Source organism: Chiloscyllium plagiosum, chromosome 2 (genome assembly GCF_004010195.1).
Source record: "Chiloscyllium plagiosum isolate BGI_BamShark_2017 chromosome 2, ASM401019v2, whole genome shotgun sequence".
NCBI lineage: Eukaryota > Metazoa > Chordata > Chondrichthyes > Orectolobiformes > Hemiscylliidae > Chiloscyllium > Chiloscyllium plagiosum.
Genome location: NC_057711.1, coordinates 70,128,338 through 70,152,631, shown reverse-complemented (window position 1 = coordinate 70,152,631; position 24,294 = coordinate 70,128,338). Strand labels below are relative to the sequence as shown.

The 24,294-nt window shown below is 42.2% G+C and overlaps 1 protein-coding gene across 1 annotated transcript in view; it reads right to left on the bottom strand.

The window, feature by feature from the left end:
- The window catches only part of LOC122565544 (putative histone-lysine N-methyltransferase PRDM6), a 219,929-nt gene that overhangs the window by 70,709 nt on the left and 124,926 nt on the right, over positions 1-24,294 (bottom strand). The window lies entirely within an intron of this gene.

The following is a 24,294-nucleotide window of genomic DNA, read 5'->3' as shown; positions in this document are numbered from 1 at the left end:
CAAAAACTGAAAATGTTTGAAAATGAAAAGTGTGCAAAATCTCCAGTTTACCTGTCGATAGACTCACGTTAACAGAAAATATGGAGCAGGTTTCTGTATTTAACAAGAGCAACCATTCATTACAGATGGATAGTTTTTAACCTAAGGTAAATGCTTATGAACTGCCAATGTATAACTCTTCAGTTAAAACTCTAACCCTCTTCTAAATGCCTATACATATATACAGACAGACCAACAGAGACAAAAAATGCCGGTGTTATGGATGGAGGGAAAAAAATACTGGGGAAGAAGTTCAATAACACCAGCCCTCAAGCTTCAACTGAGTTTCTCTTATGTCAGTTCTCAGATCTTTTCCTTCCAGTTTTCTATCTTCGCCACAGGAGGCACAGAGTGATTAATTCATGAATTATAATGTCTCTGACTTATTGGTTAAAAGCAACAACTTACAGCAACTGGAGGAAGAAAATAACCTGAAGATATTTTATAGAAGAGAGACGGACACACCATTTGTCCCTTGTAGCAGTCTGCAGGCTTCGGCCTGTATCATTCAGATGTACAAACTGTTCATCTATCCAGGAGCCAACATGGTGGTTCAGTGATTACTACTGCGGCCTCAATAACAGGGACCTTGGTTCGATTCCACCCTTTGGTGACTGTGTGGAGTTTGCACATGCTCTCTATGTCTGGGTGGGTATCCTCTGGGTGCTCCAGTTTCCTCCCATAGTCCAAAGATGTGTAGGTTAGGTCGATTGACCATGGAAAATGTGGGGTTCTTGGGATAGGATGGGGGGGAGGGGGTGTGAGTCTGGGTGGGATGCTCTTCAGAGAGTTGGTGTAGACTTGTTGGGCTGAATGGCCTGTTTCCACACTGTAAGGATTCTTCTGAATAGAAAATGATAGTTGTTGTCAAGTTAATGGCCTTTTGCATCCACTACTGGTCACAACTCCACAAATCAATCAGCAACCTGTTTCTGACTCAATTTCATTTTATATACAGATCCTCGGATTTGTGCTGTCTATAAACATTTATTCCTGCTGCTTGAACAAGGCAGCAACGTGAACACCACAATGGTTTCAGTAAATTTTGGATTAGACTGGATTGAGATTAGATTTAGGTTTTACTGTCATGTGTACTCAGGTACAGGGGTCCAGGAGTACAGTGAAAATTGTACAATGTCACCATTCCTGATGTCATCTTAGGTACAAAAATTTTTAAAAAAGAAATAAGTTAAAAAGTTCATGGATAGCAATTCCTTCCTCGGTCCTTTGTTGTAAAACAGTCCTTTTCCAATCCAGTACAGAATCAAAAGTTACTAAAATAAAGATTTTGTCTTTATAATATGCATGTACTCTTATCATCCAGAATTAACATGATGCAAATAGGAGGTAAAGACAAACTATGGTTGAACACCCAAACAAGCACATCAAGTAGCACGTGTCATCAAGACAGATCCTACAGTTATCTCAGCAACCTACCCAGATGAGAAGAACACTGTGCATTCCAAAGGGCTTTGTCTGAGCCCTAACTCTCTCCAACTCAAAGTCAACAATGTTCTTCTGCCTTCTCAGCTCCTCAGGACCACTCCAATGCCTTGATTGCCTGAGGGCTAAAAATACTGACATCTCTATCCTGGAGCTTCTTTCCTCTGCTTCTCACGTTTCAGGGTGACCAGCAGCTTGAATTTAGCAATCGTCTACTTTGACTGCCATTCAACAACATGGAGTCACTTTCACTGACATTTGATTCCTGACTAAATCTGATGCTGACCCTTGAACTTCTGTTTATGTCCCCTTAAACTGATCTGGGTTACATATAAAAACTTTTTGAGGGACACAATTTACATGCATTTGGAATGGCAAGGACTGATTAGAGATAGTCAGTGCGGCTTTATGCATGGGAATTCATGTCCCACTAACTTGATTGAGTTTTTTGAAGAGGTGACAAAGAAGATTGATGAAGGCAGAGGAGTAGATGTTGTTTTATGGACTTCAGTAAAGCATTCAGGGGTGGCACAGTGGCTCAGTAGTTAGTACTGCAACCTCGCAGCGCCAGGGACCCTGGTACAATTCCAGCCTCGGGCGATTGTCTGCGTGGAGTTTGCACATTCTCCCCGCGTCTGCAAGGGTTTCCTCTGGGTGCTCTGGTTTCCTCCCAGAGTCCAAAGATGTGCAGGTTAGGTGAAGTGGCCAAGCTAATTTGCCCATAGCGTTCAGGAATGTGTAGGTTGGTCGCATTACTCAAGGGTAAATGTAGAGTCACAGGATAGGGGAATGGGTCTGGGGTGGGTTACACTTCAGAGGGTCGGTGTGGACTTGTTGGGCCAAAGAGCCTGTTTCCGCATTATAGGCATTCTGTGATTTGACAAGTTTCTGCATGGCAGACTGTTTAGTAAGGTAAGATCACATGAGATCCGGGAGGAGCTCGCCAATTGGATACAAAAATTGCCTTGTAGTGAGGAGACAAAGAGTGGTGGTGGAAGGTTGCTTTTCAGACTGGAGGCCTGAGACCAGCGGCGTGCCAAAAGGATCAGTGTGGGTCCACTGCTTTTCATCATTTATAAAAAGGATTTAGATCTTATTATAGGAGGTATGGTTAGTAAGTTTGCAGATGACACCAAAATAGGTGGTGTAATGGACAATAAGGAAGATTATCTCAGGGTACAACAGGACTGTGGTCAAATGGACCAACATGCTGAGAAGTGGCCGATGGAGTTTAATTTAAATAAATGTCAAGTGTTGTGTTATGGTAAGGCAAACAAGAGCAGGACTTATACAGTTAATAATAGGACTGTGGGGAGTATTGGTGCAGGTGCACAACTTCTTGAAAGTGGAGTGGCAGGTAGACAGAGGGATGAAGAAGGTGTTTGGTAAGCTTGCTTTCATTGGTCATAATATCAGGTATGGGAGTTGGAATGAGATATTGAAGCTGTACAATTCATTGGTGAGGCCACTTTTGGAAAATGTGTCACTGTTCTATAGGAATCCTGGCCACCCTTCTATAGAAAGGATGTTATCAAATTTCAGATGGTGCAAAAAAGATTAACAAGAATTTTGCAGGGACTGGAGGGTTTGAGCTGCAGGGAGAGGCTGAATAGGCTGGGTTTTATTTTCCCTGCGCATTAAAGGCTGAGGGGTGACCTTATAGAGGTTTATAAAATCATGAGGGGCATGGATAGGGTGAATAGCTACAGTCTTTTTCCCAGGGTGGGGAGTCCAGAACTAGAGGCTTAAGGTAAGAGGGGAAAGATTTGAAAAGGACTTGAGGGGCAACTTTATCACACAGAGAGCAGTGTGTGTATGGAATGAACTGCCAGAGGAAGTGGTGGAGGTGGGTACAATTACAACATTTGTTCGGCACCTGGATGGATATATGAATCGGAAAGGTTTGGAGGCATATGGGCCAAATGCCGGCAAATGGAACTAGGTCAGATTGGAATGTCTGGTCAGCATTGATGAGTTGGATCAAAGGGTCTATTTCCATGCTGTATGATTCTATGACTCTACATGGTGGCCTATGAATACTGGAGAGAAAATGTTGACACTTACCCTTGCAGAATGCAGACATTAACAACCTTCTTTCCATACTGCCAGGACATTACTTTTAACCATGGAGACTGCACTGACCTGAGCTGCTATTTCTGTCCAAGCGAGCTGTATCTAATTAGATGGCCTCCTTTGGTTGTCTGCTTTGTACTACTCTGTTCATCAGCATCTCTAGATCCTTGTCTGGGAAATGGAATGACAACTTCCATTTCTGAGCCATTTACTGGGTTAGCATGGTGGAGCAGCAAAGCGAGTTCTTGGCTTACAGCATCTGAAGTAGTACAAACGTGTTTTGAATATGGCACCAACTGTTTGATTGTCACCAAGTCCCGGCAGTAATGAACACTTCCACAGCTCTTGCTGTATGATTTTATGAACTGGGCACCAAGTAGGCTGGATACATGATTAATGAACTGAAGAGCAGAAAATTGCTTGAGAAAAGTCAGCATGGGTTATTGTGGACTGAGTGCTATGAATCTCTCCAAAACAAAAATTTCTCAAAAAAAAAGGGAGAATTCAGTCAATAGATTTCTTTGTTTGGAAAGTTATGACTTAAGAAATATCAGCTCTCCTGATCCAACAATTTCAATTATCTCTGTCATAATCTGCATCCAGTCAAAAGTGGGAAGCAGCAAGCTAATAGGCTGAACGTTTCTGCTGTAAAGATTCTATGTGAGATCGTCTGGGACAGTCTGAGTTCAGTGGCTCGTGAGCATATGTTAATAACACAAAATTTTCAAACTATATGAACAAGCAGATACTTCCCACAGAACATATAAAGCCAGAATATCAAGGATACACAATGAAGTGGATATAAATCCAGTCTCCACAATGAAGGACAGTGTCAAATTCACTGCCATCACTCCTCCTACCTTCAGATGATTTTTTTGATGTCTATCCTACATTTAGAGCAGTACCCTTTACAATTTCTAGTGCTTTGACAGAACGTATTAGGTCTTTTTTTGAACAAAGCAGTCCCTTTTCTTTTATGTATTGAATTTAACATGCAACTTTATTGAAATCAGAAATCTTGGCTCCTGACATTTGGCTTAAATACAAAATTCACATGATTATCCGAAAGAAAAGCATACTTGGTATCACTATTTGTCATTTTATTGAGGATGCTTTGTTTTGACCAAAGCAAACATTGATCTCTTTGCTGACTTCATCCTCTGCATCTCTCCATCTGAAAGATGCAGTGATTGTGTTACTTCTGGCAAATTTAAACATGATTAGATAGTGGGCAGACAAATCATGAATTCACTTCAGTGTTGAAAGATCTGAGTCAATAACCCCTGTCAAGATAGATGGACTATGATGTTACCTGCCTTCATTACTCTTCGAAAGCTGTAAACACTTCAGTTAAGGGCATATCAGGGATTGGTAAGGGTTTAGTGGGTGGAGTAAGCTCAAACTTTATTAAATGACTTTCTGCTATGAAGTGTTTTGTTCATTACAGTAAAGGGTATCATTGATGAAGTATGGAACATTTTAGGCCAACTGTGTCAGCAACAGTCTCTTCCACTTTGCCTCTGCCCTTCTGTCAGCAGTACAACTACAACTCCCATTTGGCATATCTCTATTTCCAAAGTAAGCCGTTCTGTGATTTCATGAAAGGGATTGCAAACTAAGATAATGATGAACATAGTGTTGTACTCATGTCCTTTGCCAATTGGATTGAAACTACTTAAAATCATTTCATAATTAAGTCAATTAAGAAGGCAAATGGAATATTATCCTTCATTGCTAGAGGGATTGAGTTTTAAAGCAGGGAGATTATGCTGCAGCTGTATAGGGTGCTGGTAAAGTGACACCTGGATTACTGTGTACAATTTTGGTCTCCTTATGAAAAAAAGGATGTACTAGCACTGGAAGGGATGTACAGGCAGTTCACCAGATTGATTCCGGAAATGAGAGGGTTCACTTATCAGGAGAGATTGATTAGACCGGGACAACTCTCATTGGAATTTAGAATGAGAGGGGAATTTATATAGAAAGATATAAAATTATGAAGGGAATAGATAAGATAGAAGCAGGGAGTTTGTTTCCACTGGCGGATGAAAGTAGAACAAGGGGACATAGCCTCAAAATAAGGGGGAGCAGATTTAGGACTGAGTTGAGGAGGAACTTCTTCACCAAAAGGGTTATGAATCCTTGGAACTCCCTGCCCCGTGAAGCAGTTGAGGTTACCTCACTGAATGTTCTTAAGGCAAAGATGGATAGATTTTCGAACAGTAAAGGAATGAAAGATTATGGTGAGTGGGCAGTCACTGGAACAGAATCCACAAAAAGATTAACCATGATCTTATTGAATGGTGGACCTGCCTCAATGGGCCAGAGGGCCTCCTCCTGACCCTATTTGTTGTGTTCTTATGTTCTGTTACATGACCTTTATATACAACAGTTTATTTGTCAAGGCTGTAACTGAGTCCTGAGGTGTAAGTAGTACCAATCCAAGTGAACTATGATTTCCTTAATTTGTGTTTGAATAAATCATGAATTTAAAAAATGTATGTGCACAAATTATATGTAAATGAGTTTGACTGTATCATTACCAATTTCTGACATTTAGACATTTTAATCAGATTCACACTGGTTCAAAAAAGAGTGCAAAAGGACATGCCAGGAGCAGCATCAGGTACGCCTAGAATTGAGGTGAATCTACAAAACAGAACTAACTGTGTGCCATACAGCATAAACAGCAATTGATAGAGCTAAGTGATTCCGCAACCAACGAATCAGACTTAAGCTCTGAGGTCTTGCCACATCCAATCATGAATGGTGGTGGAAAATGAAACAGCTCACTGGAAAAGGAGACTCCACAAATGTCCCATCATCAATGATGGAGCAGCCCAGCACATCAATGTAAATTCAATTGGACCAATTATCACCCCATTGGTCTACTGTCAATCATCAGTAAAGAGATGTATGGGGTCAAGAAAAAGTTCTAATGAGCAGCACATAGCAATAGAGACTCAGTTTGGTTCCTCTAGAGCCACCCAGTTATTGACCTCGTTACATTCTTCTTCCAACCATGGACAAAAGGGATGAATCCCAGAAAGGAAATAAGAGTGACAGTCCTTGACATTAAGGTCACATTTGTGCAGATGTAGCATCAAGGACCCCTTGCAAAACTAGAATCAATAGGAACCAGGGGACAAACTCTCCACTTGTAAGAGTCTAGCCTGGCATAAAGGAGATGGTTGTGGTTGTTGAAGATCAATCATCTCAGCTTCAGGACATCCCTGCAAAGGTTTATCAGGGTAGTGTCCTCGGCCCAACCATCGTCAGCTGTTCATCATAAGGTGGGAATGTCGACAGATGATTGTACAATATTCAGTATCATTCACGACTCCTCAGGTACTGAAGCAGATCATGACCAAATACAGCAAGACCTGGACAATATCCAGGTTTATGTTGAAAAGAGGTAAGTAACACAAATACCAGGTTATTACCATCTCCTATAAGAGAGAATCTAACCCTTTGAATCTCACATTATCCAACTTCTGGGGATTACCGATGATTACAAACTAAATTGGGCTTGCCATGTATATAGTGGCAACAAGTGAAGGTCAGAGGCTAAAAATCCTGTAGTGAGTGAGTCACCACCTACGATGGAATACTCCCCACTTGTCTGGATGAGTGCAGCTCTGCCAATACTTAAGAGGCTTGACATCATCCAGGACAAAACAACCTGCTTGACTGGCACCGCATCCATAAACATCTACACCCTCCATTATTGACGCTCAGTAGGAGCAGTGTGTCCTATCTACAAGATATACTCCAGAAATTCACTAAGGCTGTTCAAACAGCATCTTCCAAACCTACAAGCATATCTAGAAGGATAAGAGCAGTAGATACATCAGAACACCACCACCTTTGAGTTCTCCTCTGAGTCAATTACCAACCTGACTTGGAACTACATCATCGTTCCTTCACTGGCGTTGGATCAAAATCCTGGAATTCCCTCCATAATGGATTGTGAGGCTACATACAGCACCTGGACTGCAGAGGTTCAAGAAGGCAGCTCACCCCAATCTTCTCAAGAGCCGGTAGGGGGATGGGCAATAAACGCAAGCCCAGAAAGTATCATAGACATTGTTGAAGAACTTGCATTCTTTTACTAATTTTATGGAATTGAAGAAACATTTAGGGACTAAATTATTTCCAAAAGTGTACTGGATCAAATGGCTGTAGAAAATTCCTTTGTGTACAATCTTAATCCTTTAATTAAGCCACACTCACATCCTATGAATGAATAAAAAGAAAATTAACTGAGTGAATGATATCTCTGTCACTTTGCAGATTCAATTTTTTTTAATAAAAGCATTACACAGTATAAGATGTCACTATGAATGTGGCTGATGTTGATTATTGTTGGTAATGGATCACAATTTTGCTGCTGTGAATAATCAAGCCATTTGGAAGTGAATGATTAAGATTCATTTCTTGTCTGTCAGAATTTCTTTGAGCATTATATACAGTTTATCTCTCTCATTCAGCAGCTACTGAGGAAAAGCATTTCACTGAGAGTGTCACAATTAGTGCTTTAAAAAAGAATGGAGAGTAAGTGTAGATTAGTTTATAATGTTACATGTAAGGGAAAAGATTTGTTTTAGAATATCGCTGTAAGTTACGTTATGTAAATAGGATAAGAAGAATAGGGTTAACTAATAAAGGATAACTTTAGGGCTGATATCAGGAAGCCTTTCACACAGAGATAGATCGCTGACCTTTTCAGTCAAGTGATGAATTTTTTAAAAAAAATCAGATTCTGCAATGACAGGACTAAAGGGTGCTTCAGGATGGATGGTCCAATATGAGATGAATAATCCACCTCATATTGTTATCCTTTAAAGCGATCTTATTATATGTAGCTCCAAATATATTTTAACACCAAAAGCTGGGATTCTCTCTTTGAATTTAAACAAATCAGGACATAGCCAAGAACCAAATCTATAAGAATGAGGAATATAAACATGTAGTCCAGGCTGTTGCAAGTGTGAAGCCCTCAAATCCCTTGAAAGACCTTGTAATACATTACCAGGGAGCTTAATTTTAAATTAACTAGCCAATTGATTCTCTTAAGTGGCTTAATGATAGCATTAAAATTGTACACAAAGGAATTTTCCACAACAATTCGATCCAGCACGCTACTCGAAATAATTTAGTCCCTAAGTGTTTCTTCAATTCCATATAATTAATAAAAGATTGCAAATTCTTCAATGATGTTTATGATATTTTCTAATGTATTTCTCATTATTTCAGACACTTTATAAGAAATAATGATTTTCACATTTTTTTAAAGTCTTCATTAAAGTTGGTATAGTCTCTTGCTAAATCTTTTCACTACATTTTATAATGAATGTGACACCACTGCAAATAATTATTTTACACAGTTTCGTCAACCTGTGGTAACGCCAGATGTTTGTTGAGCTGGCAGCCTGATGAGATTGCAACATGTCCACTAAAGTTGTTCCAGTGCTTGATACATATGTTCCTGATGATTAACAAAGGTGAGACTCTCTTGAAGATTTTGATATCTCTTCCAATAACTTATCCACCACTGACATAAGGCTCACCGATCTATAGTTCCCTGGCTTTTACTTAAAACCTTTCTTAAACAATGACACTGCATTGGCCAAACTCCAATCTGTTGGCACCTCACCAGTGGCTATCCACGATCTAGATATCTTAGTAACAGGCCTAGCAATTTCTTCCTTGGCTCCTCACAAGGTTCTCTAACTCTTTCTCTATCTCTTTGTACACACCTCTCACCAAGGCTTGCAGACTGCCACTCTCTCTATTACATGTTGATATATACTCAATAGTTATTACCTACCTCATCCTTCCACTAGGCTTCCTATGTACTAATTGGGATGGCCTTCCTAACCATGCACCACCCACCATGATTCTCCCAGCCACTTCTGTCATACTCACTCATTCTCTTTGTTTCTTTGCAGGAAATTACCTTTTATAACAGGGGAGAGGGGGCAAAAACAGACAGTGGTATGGCAGACATTAGGCTCCTCACCCTATATGGGGCAAATTGCTAGAGCTGACTGAGAAAGACAGCAACTGCTCAAATGGAGACAAGAACACTCCCAAGGACAAAAAAAACCACATGAACTTCATCGTGCTGCTCTCCCATTAACACCAGGTACAAACTCAATCTTAAACCAGCACAAGCTTTTCGCCCTTTCACACAGCTAATTCTTTCCCTTTTCTTATGCAGGCAATAGTAGCACCCTATGAACCAATGCAAAGAACAAGCGACCACTACCAACCATCAGCCACACTGGAGAGGAAGCCACTCAATCTTCATAGGATAGATTGGCAAGGCTTTCACCTACACCCGCCACTAACTCAGAGACTCTCACTTCGGGGCATTCTCTATCTATCAGGAGCACAATCTGGTGAGCACATCACTGGCGGGTCTCCGCAGATGGTGAAGGAAGAAACTCCCAGGTCTCTGACACTCAGAGCAATGCTGGAGACCAGGCACCAGCTCAGTCCCAGACAGGAGATGATCCTATGGTCTTTCCTCTTTGTAACTTAGCCAAAATACACAGGCAGGCACAGGATGGTAAATTGGATAGATTGGTGGAGGAAATCCACCAAAGTTTACAGTGCCATGTTAGCTCTAACATGCATATGTCTGGCTGCATCTGTGGACAGGTTGGTGAGCACCATTGAGACTCAGGTCTAGCACCCTCATGTACATGTTTGCTGAATATTTACAGTACATGCACGTGGACTCCATTACTCTACTCTGACCATTGATACTCAGCATCATTGGCAAAGGGGGATGAGGCGCTTTGACTCGGGCGGGGAACAGAGTGATGTCAATGTGCATGCACAGAGAGAAGGAGCCAGAGTCAGGACCTACAGAAACTTCCTCTCAGGGCACTCCGGAGTACCAGCCTCTCCACCTCACCATGCCTGAGAAGACTAAGCTGCAGAGATTCAAGCCAAGGTGGATGAGCCTTTATCTGTACAGGAGAACCTCTAGGTCTGAGCCAAGTCTTCCAGGACAATAAGGCTAACTATAGAGCAGGATCCCTCCAGCCTAGTTGCACAAGTCAAGATTGCAGTAGTCGAAGGGAGAGGAAGAAAATAACTTACCGAGTACACATATGTGCCAAGGGTGAAAGGTCATTGTAAATAATCTTGTACTTCTATAAATATATGTTGATTCACACTTATGCATGTGAGAAATGCACAGCCTCCACAGATATTCCAAGATGGCAACTCAGTATTGCTAATTTCTCACAAGCAACAAACACCTCGACTGCAAACAGCATAAAACATCATAGATCCTTAAACATTATCATTAATGACTGCAGCCAAGGCATTGCACTTTAATGTGGGCAAAACATTGGCTGAAAACAATGCACAGGGATGCTTGTAAAGCCTGCCTTTCAGATACATACAGATCATTCACATGTATATTTATCTTGCGAGTAAGAGCACATTATCAGTGATGATTCCATATATCTCTACAGGTAACCATTACATTCTATTCATTTTATTCTATTTATGAGCTTTGTGATGCAGTCCACTGCCACTCAAGCCTGGGAGGTGTATCATAGACAGCTCACATCTCCACTTTCCCTCGTAGTGCATTGGGCTACCAAAAGCAGCTGTACAAAGCATTGCCTCTCTCAGGTTAAATGCTGTCCTACAGATGCTTAAGCATTTCAGAGCAATTTAGAACTCTCCACAAACTCTGAAACTTTGAATGTTCATGAATGATGGAAGAGTGAGAAAGTGGTACCTCAGGATTTCTCCCAGCATACTGACTATCATGAGAGATTTCACTGCACAATACTCATATACTATATGCTAACTGAAACTTTAAAAGCCACTCAGTCTCACGGTCATACAATGTTACTTCCCTATCTCACTGGCTGCTGCTTCCTGCCTGATGATGAAGAAGATCTGTATCGTGCATATACGTGAAAGTGGAATCAGTCAAAAATACCACACATATAATCATATGGAGAGGAAGACATTTATTCAGCAACAATAAAGTTCCAGGAGTGTAGAAACACATGGGTTAAGATGTACTGTGGACTGGCTATGCCTGCTTGCCTTATAACCAACACGAAGTTATGCAATGAAATGAAGTCCAAATTCAAATAATCCATGTTGGAAGTGGGTTTCAATTGATGTTCTGTCTGGCCTCTCATGCTTGACTGCACATAGCTCAATCATATATTTATGAATGTACTTCCTGGTCAATGTCCTGATCCTCATCCACATCCTCATTTTTAAAGCAATGTTCTCCATCCCCCATTTCCTCTGTCACCAGGTCACACCTGTTTTGCTAGCTCCAGCTGTGAAGGACACCGCATATCGCACTCTAAATATGGTCTGACCTATATGTAACTCCAAACACAACAATGTGGTTGACTTCTAACTGCCCAATAAAATGGCCGAGCAAGGCATTCAATTCGTGGGCAATTGGGGATGGGAAATAAACCACCAAAGACACCCACATCCCATGAACAAACAAAAAAACTCTCCTTTCTGCATCAGCAGAGTATTTTGTAATGGTGGCATCAGCTCTGTTTGGACCAAGGCAGATCTTTCCTCTGTGCAGCCACCCCTGTGTAGTCCAAGGGCCTTGGAAAGAGGCAATTATCTATAACTTCTTTAGTATGTTCACATCATTGCAGCTTCCAGTGTATCTGGAGCAGATTTCCAAAATCTGGCATTGATTCTCATAGATAAATTGAACGTCGATGAAGTGGAAGCCTGTTATGTTAATAAACTCTACACATGGAGTCATAGAGATGTACAGCACCGAAGCAGACATTTGGTCCAACTCGTCCATGCCGACCAGATATCCCAAACTAATCTAGTCCCATTTGCCAGCACTTGGCTTATATCCCTCTAAACCCTTCCTATGATAAGGCACTGTCATAGCAATAAAGGTGCAAGCCATAATGTCTGGAACCTGAGGGAAGCAGCAATGGTGGAGAATCCCACTGCACAAGCTTGACTCTCCTCATCATGGGGAGGGATATAAGCTGGCGTCAGTGATTTCTCAGGTGCATTTGTCAGACAAGGTTTAGGAAACCCACAGAGATCCCCAGTTGTTCCTTGGAATGATCCGCTGGCATAAGTCACCTTGGTAGGCACTGGGATGGGATGGCTACCCATTCCTTCTGAGCACATGTCCTGCTCCAGTAGATGAAATAGTTCAGAAGCAGTTGCCCTGGGAGTCCTCAACATTGATTCCAGACCTCATGAAGTCTCGTGGAATCAAGTCAAAAATGGGCAAGGAAACCTTCTGCTGATTACCACCTATTGCCTTCCACTCAGCTGATGAACCTGTGCTCTGACAATTTGAATATCACGTGGAAGGTGCATTGAGAGTGACAAGTGCATTGGCTGAACACTGGGTAAGGGACATCAATGTCAAAATTTCTAAAAGTGGCTCAGTAACACTATTATTGACCACTCTGGCTGGGACCTAAAGGACATTACTGCTGGACTAGGCCTGCAGTGAGCAACCCAATGTACTTGACTTCATGCCCCCCCTCTCCCCCAGTCTAAATGGAACAGATGTATCTATGCATGACAGTACCAGTAGGAGTGACGAGTATGCAGTCCTTTTTGAGATGAAGCCACATTGAGAAATCCACCACGATTCTCTGGCAATAACTCTTTGCTGAAAGGGGTAGATTACAAACAGATCTAGCAACTCAAGATTGGACATTTATGACTTACTGTGGACCATCAGAAGCAGCAGAATTATATTCACCTAAAATCTGTAATCTCATGGTCTGACATATCCTGCACCATACCATTACCATCAAGCCAAGGGATCAGCCTTAGTACAATGAAGAGTGTAAAACAGCATGCAACAACAGTCCTACATAAAAATGAGATACAAACTAGTAAAGCTACAGTGTGGGACTACTTGAATGCCAAGCAAGATAAACAGAATGCAACAGACAAAGTTTAGCAATCCCACAAACAATGGATAAGATTTGAGCTCTACAGTCCTGCCACATCCAATCATCATTGGTGACGGATGATTAAACAACTCACCAGAGGAGCAGGCTCCACAAATATCCATCATAAATGATGGGGAAATTCAACATATCAATGCAGAAGAAAAGGTCAAAGCATTTGCAACAGTCTTAGCCAGAAGTGCTGAGTCAGGAATCTAACTTCAGGCACAGAAGGTAAGGGGACAACTATGAGAAGAGGAGTGGTCAACGTAGAACTGAAGGTACTTAAATGTGTACAGTAGGTGAAACAAGGTAAAAGAGCTTGTAGCACAGATTGAAACTGGCAAGTACAATGCTGTAGTCATCACATAGACATGGCTACAAGGAGATCAGAAATAGGAACTAAATATCCAAGGATACACCTCCTAGTGGAAGGACAGGCAGATGGGCAGAGGAAATGGAGTTGCCTTGTTAGTAAGAAATGAAATTAACTCAATAGCAAGAAGTTACATAGGGTCAGAAGGCATAGAATATGTGTGGGTAAAGCTGAGGAACTGCAAAGCAAAAAAGATCTGATTGAAAGTTGGGTACAGGCCTCCGAGCAGTAGTCAGGATGTGGGGCAGAAAATAAGTCAGGAGATAGAAAAGGCATGCAAAAAAGGCATATTACAATAGTCGTGGGGGACTTCAATATACAGGTGGTCTGGGAAAATCAGGTTAGTAGCAGATCCGAACGAAAGGAATTTATGAAATATCTACAGGTTGAATGTTTGGTACAGCCTGCTAGGGAGCAGGCAGTTCTAGATTTGGTCATTTGTAATGGGGCGGTCTCAATCAGGGAGCTTAAGGTAAAGGAATCCCTTGGAGGCAGTGCGCACAATATGATAGAATTCACCCTGCACTTTGAGAGAGAGAAGTTGGAATTGATTAGAAGGGGAAGCTAGCAGGGAAGACAGTGGAGCAGCAATTGCAGGCATTTCTGGGGGTAATTGAGAAGGCATAGCAGAAATTCAGAGTTGAAAAATGTGGTGCTGGAAAAACACAGCAGGCCAGGCAGCATCCAAGGAGCAGGAGAATCGATGTTTCGGGCATAAGCCCTTCTTCAGGAAGCCCTTCTTTCAGGCTTATGCCTGAAACATCGATTCTCCTGCTCCTTGGTTGCTGCCTGGCCTGCTATGTTTTTCCAGAACCACATTTTTCAACTCTGGTACCCCAGCATCTGCAGTCCTCACTTTCTCATAGCAGAAATTCATCCACCATAAGAAGAAACATACTAATGGGAGGGCAAGGCAACTATGGCTGACAGGAGAGGTCAGGGACAGCATAAAAGCAAAAGAAAAAGTATACAATTTTGTGAAGATTAGGCCGAAGCCAGAAGATTGGGAAACCTTTAAAAACAAGCAGAGGATGACTAAAAAAAAGCAATAAGGGCAAAGAAGATTAATCATGAGAGTAATGAAATGAGAGACACCTAACTAGTAATAGAAGGAGATTGTAGTGTGGATAAATCACCTGGAACAGGTGGACTGCACCCCAGAATTCAGAAGGAGATAGCTGGGGGGATTGTAGAGGCATTGGTGGTGATCTTTCAGGAGTCATTATGAGTTCCAGAGCACTAGAAAATGGCTAATGTAACATGCAGTTTAAGAAGGGAAGGAGGCAGAAAACGGGTAACTATAGACCAGTTAATCTGACCTTGGTCATTGGTAAGATTTTAGAGTCAATTATTAAGGATGTGGTTGCAGGGTACTTGGAAGTGTATGGTAAAATAGAGCTGAGTCAGCACGGCTTCATCAATTGGAGGTCATGCCTGGTAAACCTGTTAGAATTCTTTGAGAAGTTAACCAACAAATTTTAAAAAAAGAGCCAGTGGACGTGATCAATTTGAATTTCCAGTTGGCCTTTGATAAAGTACAGAAAATAGAGGCAAGAAGGTCTTTTTCAGGATGGTAGCCAGTGATTGGTGCAGTTCTGCAGGGGGTAACGAGCAACTTAGACAAAGAAGAGCCAGTGGATGTGATTGTTACCATATTCTCAAGGACAAATAAGGGTGGAAAATAAATGCTGAACCTCTCTTAAATGCTCATTGCTCAATCAAATCTTATCATGTTCAAAAAGGGGTCTCATTTTAAACTATTCTGCAGATAGTACCACACTGCTGTGAGTGAATGTTTGTGGATGTGATACTAATCAAGCTGTCTGCTTTGCCCTGGGTGGTGTCAAGCTTCTTGAGTAATGTTGGCGCTGCCTTCATTCAGGTAAGTGGGGCATATTCCATCACACTCCTGACTTGTGCCTTATAGATGGTGGACAGGCTTTGGGGATTTAGGAGATGAATTACTCATTGTATTATTTCCAGCTCCTGTAGCGGCTGTATTTATATAGTTAGTCCAGTTCAATTTCTGGTTAATAGTAACCCCCAGAATGTTGATAGTGGGGGAATTCAATGACGGTTATGCCTTTGAATGTCAAGAGACAGTGATTAAATTGTCTCTGATTGGAGATGGCCATTGCCTGGCATTTGTGTTGCACAAAATGTATTTGCCACTTTTCAGCCCAAGTCTAGATATTGTCCAGGTCTTGTTGCATTTAAAGATGGACTACTTCAGTATCTGAGGAATTAGGAATGGTGTTGAACATTCTGTAGTCATCAGTGAACATCCCCACTTCTGACCTTATGATGAAGTAGCTAAAGATGGTTAGACCTAGCACACTATCCAGTGAAACTCATGCAGAGATGTACTGCAGTTGAGATGACTGACCTCCAACAACCACAACTCATCTTCCTATCTGCTAATATGATTCCATGCCAAGTGTGGAGAGTTTTTTTCCCCCTGACTGCCAATTACTTCAGTTTTGCTAGTGCTCCTTAAGGCTACACTTGGTAAAATGTGGCATTGATGTCACTCTCACCTCTTTAATCAGCTTTTTTTCTGTTTGAATCAAGGCTGTAATGAGGTCAAGAGCTGAGTAGCCTTGGCAGAACCCAAACTGGGCGTCAGTCAGCAGGATATTACTGAGCAGGTGCTGCTTGATAGCACTGTCAACAACATATTCCATTACTTTACTGATGATAACAAGTAGGTTGATGGGGCGGTAATTGGCCAGGTTGGATTTGTTCTACTTTCTCAGCACAGGACGTGCCTGGGCAATTTTCCACATTGTCAGGTAGATGCCGGTGTTGTACTTATGTTGGAAAGCTTGGCTAGTAGTATGACAAGTTCTGGAGAATAAGTCCTCAGTACTTTTGCCAGAATGTTGTCAGGTTTATATTCTTTGCATGATCCAGTGTCTAAAATTGTTTCTTGATATCAAGTGGAGTGAATTGGTGTGGCTGAAGATTGGCATCTGTGATGCTTGGGATGTTGGAAAAGGCCAAGATGGTAATGCCTTAGATGATGAGGTGGAAAATTGTAAATCATGCATCAAATCTGCATTCATCACCAACTGATATCACAATGGGCCTACCAGACATATTCCTGGCCCATATACATAATGCCCATGCTAACATATGATGTAAGTGCATTATTCTGGCACAGGTGCCATTTTTCTACTAAAGCAGCACCCATAACTCCGAAGGTATTGGCAACTCAGGGTCAAATTTTACAGATGGCATTCTATATGGAACAGTTGTTGCTAACTCAGTTTCAGTTCTTTTGTATTGGAATTAGTGGTAATGGCATCAATGGTTAGTCCTTCAGTAGTGTGGAAAACTAGCATCTGATCAATAACAAAACCAATGACAGCTCCAAAACAACACAAAAGATGAGCTACCCAATTCAGTTAGACGGGTTACAATTTAGCAAAGACAAATCATACCAGAAATTTTTATACATGATTCTTTTGAAAATGTTTTTTTTTCTACAAGTCAAAGAAATAGTGGCAGATTTTTACAGCTTGAGTTGTCTCATACACATTGGAACGAATTAACAGATTTAATTTGATATTTGCTAAAAATCAGCTGACATGTCAAGAAATAAAATCAATTACTTTAACAGCAGATCTCAAGCTGGGCTCTGTCATGTTGGCAGACGTTTGCCCTTTCACCTTTTTCAAGCATGTACCCTATCATCTTTGAAAACATGTTACCAATCTCCCACTGTTCTTGGAGTCTCTAACAAGTACACTTTACCATGTCACGTAAACATTACAATATGTTTACATTCTATCTACTCCAAAGATAGCAGAAACCCACATTTCAACAATGGCAGTTTGCTGACATGAACAAATGCTACATCACTCACTAAACACACTTTAGTGTTTTGTTCCATGTGAATTAAGTCCACTCAAAAGAAAATGGTGTGTAGATATGTGACAGGGAGAAGCTACTAGCCGAGGTTTACAAGGTACTAAGTTAATTATTTCTGTTACTTGATCCAAAATGACAGTGCAGGTAAAACTGCAAAACAGGCACAGTGCCAGATTTCACGCTATATTTGCATGGGTCACAGTTCAAGCTTGAGACCTTCCCTAGAAATAAAGTATGAACTTGTAAAAGGTTGCACTCCTAGTTTCAACTGTATCCCATTGTGGAATTACCTAGATCTGTGCAGAATCTTTTGGTAAACTACCATTAAAATAAATCAATAGAAACCAATAAAAATAAAGCACCTTACTTTAGAGATTTACACTGTGCATACTATGTCTTTGTCAAAAACTCTTTGAAATGGTTTTATTATAGTAGAGATGTATTTAAGTCTGACCCTCTATTAACTTCTTAAGCACTCATTACAATTGCTCTCAATAATAAGTAAAAAGGTCCTTAGATCATCATTAGCAAACGTTAAAAGATGTCAGAGTTAGCTTGTTTAGTACATAATGGCAAAACTTCAGCAAGATCACATTCCTTTGAAAGAATATTGTGTAATGAAGCAATTCAAAGTACATTTGTATAAATTGTGTCATGAGATCTATCGGCAGAATGTTCAAAATCATTGAACAAATAATTCTCTCAAAATGTACATTTTTTTTGTGGAGTTGGACCAACATGAGAGACATTAAAAGACCCGGGTAGGACCCAATTCTGAAATTACTTCCCGACTCCCAACATCCCAAATTTCGCAGGCAAGGGATTAGTGAGTGGGCAGCAAACCACACCCTGCAGAATCATAGCACGTACATGTATTCTCAAACTGACTGGCTTAATTATTAGCATCACAGAATTTTTATATTGTGTGTCATCTTCTGGATGATCCATGGTTCAAGACATTGTGAACCATTGTCTGGATTCAGAAACCTCTGAAAAAATAAGTTCAAATGGTCTTGCCCATGGCTTCCATGCCCCTTCATCCCAACTTGGTATCAACTCAAGCCATCACATATCCTTATTGCCTGTTATATTCTCCAGTCCCAGTTCAATGTCCCCAGCTATGGACTATGCACCCCTCAGAATCTATGTCAACTCATGTACTTCTACTGCTTCTAATTATCCCCCACACTCTTCTTGCAAAGTTAATGCTAATTCATGCCCCTCCCATGACCATTCACCTAAAATGTACAATGTCCATATCTAGTGAGCCATGAGCTGACAATGGCAACTGTGGAATAGCTTATAGAAAGCAACAGCATTCACAAATCTTCTTTTGAAATACATTGCAGTTTCTACCATCTTACACAAGTGACCACCAAACAGCACCAACAACAGAAGATCCAAACAATTTACATCTCTCAATTCTATTCAAATAAACATGACACTTTGACACAAAATATCACAACTCGATCCTGTACCATCTGCCAAAACCCAAAACCCAAAAGCAAGAATTATGTGCAGCTTTTATCTTTACAGGGATGATTCAGGTCGTCTGAAAATTTCCTGAATCAATTTACCTGCCCCCAACTGAAAAAAAATCTTTTAGACTTCAAAACTCCCTTTTTTCTAAAGATCTTGGGAATTTCTAAGAGTGCATCTGATTATGAATGCTGCTTTCTGTATATGGCAATCTAGTGGGGTTCACCAAATATTAATGGTCTAGTAACATGCTTGAGTATCATTTTTAACCTTTCAGGATGCATGTAGATTGGTTAATTGTGGTTTGGGAATTTGGGGTGGGATATCTGAGTGATCTGACAGAAACAATGGAACTAATTAAGCATGAAGAAATTCCATATAACTGAAATGATCTAAAGTGTTCACAACCTGATTCTGAAAAACAGTTATTTGTTACATATTCAAATGTAACAGTTCTTTATGCACAACATTGTCCTTTCTAGATCTGGGGTTGCTGTTGACCAGAAACTGAACTGGACTAACCATATAAATTACTGTAGCTGCAAAAAACAGACCAGAGGATTGGAATTCTGTTGGGAGAAACTCATCTTCTGATTCCTCAAAACCTATCTATCATTTGCAATATACAAGTCAGGAGCTTGATGGAATACTCCCCATTGTGTGCACGAGTGCTACTCCAGTAGTATTGTACTACCATCCAACACAAACCGGCCCATTTGATTGGCATTCCATCTAATCATTCACTTCCTTCTTCACTGATGCACAGTGGATATCTACTATCTACAAAATGCCCTGCCAAAGCTCACCTTTGACAGGACGTTCCAAACCAATGGCCTCCATCAACTAGGATCTCACAGGCAGCAGGTACATGGGAATACCAGCAACTGCAAAGTTCCCTCCATATTACATAACAACCTGACTTCAAACTATATTGCAATTCTTTCACTGTTGCTGGGATCAAATCCTCGAATTTCCACCTAACAGCTCTGTGGCTACACTTACACCGCATGTTGTTTCAAGAAGACAGCTCATCACCAACTTCTCAAAGATAATAAGGGACAAGCAGCCAGCAAGATCCATCTCATGATTTTTTTTAAAAGTCCCACCATGAGCAATTCATTTAAATGAGCAGCTCATATTCTTCGAGGTATCTATTCCCTGCTCTTTAGAAGTAGCGTAAAGAATTTTTTTATGTCTGTCTGAACTATACCAGTAGGCTAACAGGTCTCAGTTCAGTACTTAAAATCATTTAACTGATTCTCACGGTATGTTTTGTGCTTGGATTCTGGAATAGGCATTGAATATAGAAGTTGGGAAGTTATGTCGCAGCTATACAGAGCATTGCTGAGGCCACACTTGGAGTATTGTGTTCAGTTTTCGTCACCTTGCTATAGGAAAGACGTTATTAAACTGGAAAGAGTGCAGAAGAAATTTACAAGGATGTTGCCTGGACTCAATGGTCTGAATTATAGGGAGAGATTGGACAAGCTAGGACTTTTCTCTTTAGAGCATGGGAGACTGAGGCGGTCCTTATAGAGGTGCATAAGATCACGAGGGGCATGGATAGGGTGAATGCACTCAGTCTTTTTCCCTGGACCGGGGAACTGAGGACTAGAGGGCATCAGTTTAAGGTTAGAGAGGAACGAATAAAAGGGAACCTGAGGGGCAACTTTTTTTACACAGAGGATGGTATGCATATGAAATGAGTTGCTAGCAGAAGAGGTTGAGGCAGGTATATTGACAACATTTAAAAGGCATTTGGACAAATACACGGACAGGAAAGGATGAGAAGGATATGGGCCACGTGCAGGGAAATGGGGTTAGTGTGGATGGACATTTTGGTCAGCATGGACCAGTTTGGGCCAAAGGGCCTGTCTCCATGTTGTAGGACTCTATGACTCTATGACTTGGACTAACAGCCATCTGAGCAAAAGCGCAACACTGACCACAGAATTGGGTAAACACTGCGATATCAGTAACTAAGTACATAAGTACTGTGAAGGTACATTTTACCACAGAAAGTTTGCATGCCCAATTTCATACGTAACTTTGCCTTTGAAAATAACTAAATATTAGAAACCAAAATCAAACATCCAGAAACACAAGTTCGATCCCATTCCTGGTGCATATTGTATGGAGGTAGAGTGAAATGGAGTTACACTTTTTGAATTTGATATTGAGGTTATTATGATGATTTTCTAAATCAGGGTCTTAGGTTGACTTTCAAAATCTGGTATGGGTGACATGGTGGCTTAGTGGTTAGCACTGCAGTTTCACAGCGCTAGGGTCTCAGGTTTGATTCCAGCCTTGGGTGACTGTCTGTGTGTAATGCTTGCACATTCTCCTGGTGTCTGCATTAGTTTCCTCCCACAGTCCAAAGAAGTGCGGGTTAGGTGAATTGGCCATGCTAAATTGCCCATAGTGTTAGGTGCATTGGTCAGAGGGAAATGGGTCTGGGTGGGTTACTCTTTGGAGGGTCAGTGTGGACTGGTTGGGCCAAAGGGCCTGTTTCCACACTGTAGTGAATCTGAATCTATTAAGATAGAGGAGGAAGTAATGATCATGATCAAATTCAACTGGGCAACCTTGTTCCTATATTCCGATTTGGAATTAGGTATTATTGCTGAAATTTACTAATGCAGTGTCCCAGGAAATATTCTGGGAAATTAGGTTTGAACTCCAACAATTGGGGTTATTGAGAGGAATCTAAAATGAAGGGTCGAATAATGATCATGAAACCATTGCCAATTGTTGGGGAAAACCCTGTCTGATTTAGAAATGTTGTTTTGGGAAGGAAATCTGCCATCCTTACCTAGCCTGACCTGCGTGTGTCTCCAGGCCCACAACAATGTGATTGACTCAACTGCGCTCTGGGAAATTAGGGATGGGCAATAAATGCTGGTTAAGGCAGCATTGTCCAAATCCTATGAATAAATAAGAAAAATAAATTCTGTATCTGAAAAACATCAGGTAGTCATTTTGAGGATATTATCAAATGGTAACAGGAGAATGACCTCGCTGCTGCCGGCCCTGAATGGTGGGATATTGACCTCGCTGCTGCCGTTCCTGAATGGCGGGATATTGACCTTGCTGCTGCCATTCCTGAATGGTGGGATATTGACCTCGCCCCTGCTGGTCATGAATGGTAGAATAGTAACCTCGCCCCTGCCGGTCCTGAATGGTGGAATATTGACCTCGCTGCTGCCAGCCCTGAAAGGCGAGATATTGACCTTGCCACTGCCAGTCATGAATGGTGGGATAGTGACCTCGTCCCTGCTGGTCCTGAATGGTGAGATATTGACCTCGCAGCTGCTGGCCCTGAATGGTGGGATATTGACCTTGCTCCAGCTGGTCCTGAGTGGCGAGATATTGACCTCACTGCTGCCAGCCCTGAATGGCGGGATATTGACCTTGCCCCTGCCAGCCCTGAATGGTGGGATATTGATCTCGCTGCTGTTGGCCCTGAATGGCGGGATAAAACCTCGCTGCTGCCGATCCTGAACGGTGGGATATTGACCTCGCCCCTGCCGGTTCTGAACAGTGGGATATTGACCTTGCCCCTGCCAGCCCTGAATGGCGGGATATTGATCTTGCCCCTGCCGGTCCTGAATGGCAGGATATTGACTTTGCCCCTGCCGGCCCTAAATGGTGGGATATTGACCTTGCTTCTGCCTGCCATGAATGGCGGGATATTGACCTCGCAGCTGCTGGTCCTGAACGGTGGGATATTGACCACACCCCTGCTGGCCTTGAATGGTGGAATATTAACTTCGCCCCTGCCGGTCCTGAATGGCGAGATATTGACCTCACTGCTGCTGGTCCTAAATGGTGGGATATTGACCTCGCTGCTACCGGCCCTGAATGGCAAGATATTGACCTTCGCTGCTGCCGGTCCTGAATGGTGGGATATTGACCTCACTGCTGCCGATCCCGGAATGGTGGGATATTGACCTCGCCCCTGCCGGTCCTGAATGGCGAGATATTGACCTCACTGTTGCCAGCCCCGAATGGTGGCATATAGACCTTGCTGCTGCTGGTCCTGAATGGTGAGATATTGACCTCGATGCTGCTGGTCCTGAATGGTGAGATATTGACCTCACTGTTGCTAGTCCTGAATGGTGGGATATTGACCTCGCTGCTGCTGGTCCTGAATGGTGGGATATTGACCTCGCTGCCTCCGGCCCTGAATGGCGGGATATTGACCTTGCTGCTGCCGGCCCTGAATGGCGGGATATTGACCTCGCAACTGCCAACCCTGAATGGTGGGATATTGACCTCATCCCTGCGTGGGATATTGACCTCGCCCCTGCCATCCGTGAATGATGGGATATTGACCTCGCCCGTGCCGGTCATGAATGGTGGGATATTGACCTTGCTGCTGCCGGTCCTGAATGACGAGATATTGACCTTACTGCTGCTGGTCCTGAATGGCGAGATATTGACCTCGATGCTGCTGGTCCTAAATGGTGGGATATTGACCTCGCTGTTACTAGTCCAGAATGGTGGGATATTGACCTCGCTGCTGCCGGCCCTGAATGGTGAGATATTGACCTCGCTGCTGCCGGCCCTAAATGGCGGGATATTGGCCTCGCTGCTGCCAGTCCTGAATGGCGAGATATTGACCTCGTCCATGCCGGCCCTGAATGGTGGGATATTGACCTCGCTGCTGCTGGTCCTAAATGGTGGGATATTGACCTCGCCGCTGCCAGTCCTGAATGATGGGATATTGACCTCGCCCGTGCCGGTCATGAATGGTGGGATATTGATCTTGCTGCTGCCAGTCCTAAATGACGAGATATTGACCTCGCTGCTGCTGGTCCTAAATGGTGGGATATTGACCTCGCTGCTGCCAGTCCTGAATGGTGAGATATTGACCTCGATGCTGCAAGCCCTGAATGGCGAGATATTGACCTCACTGCTGGCAGCCCTGAATGGTGGGATATTGACCTTGCTGCTGCTGGTCCTAAATGTTGGGATATTGACCTCGCCCGTGCCGGTCATGAATGGTGGGATATTGACCTTGCTGCTGCCAGTCCTGAATGACGAGATATTGACCTC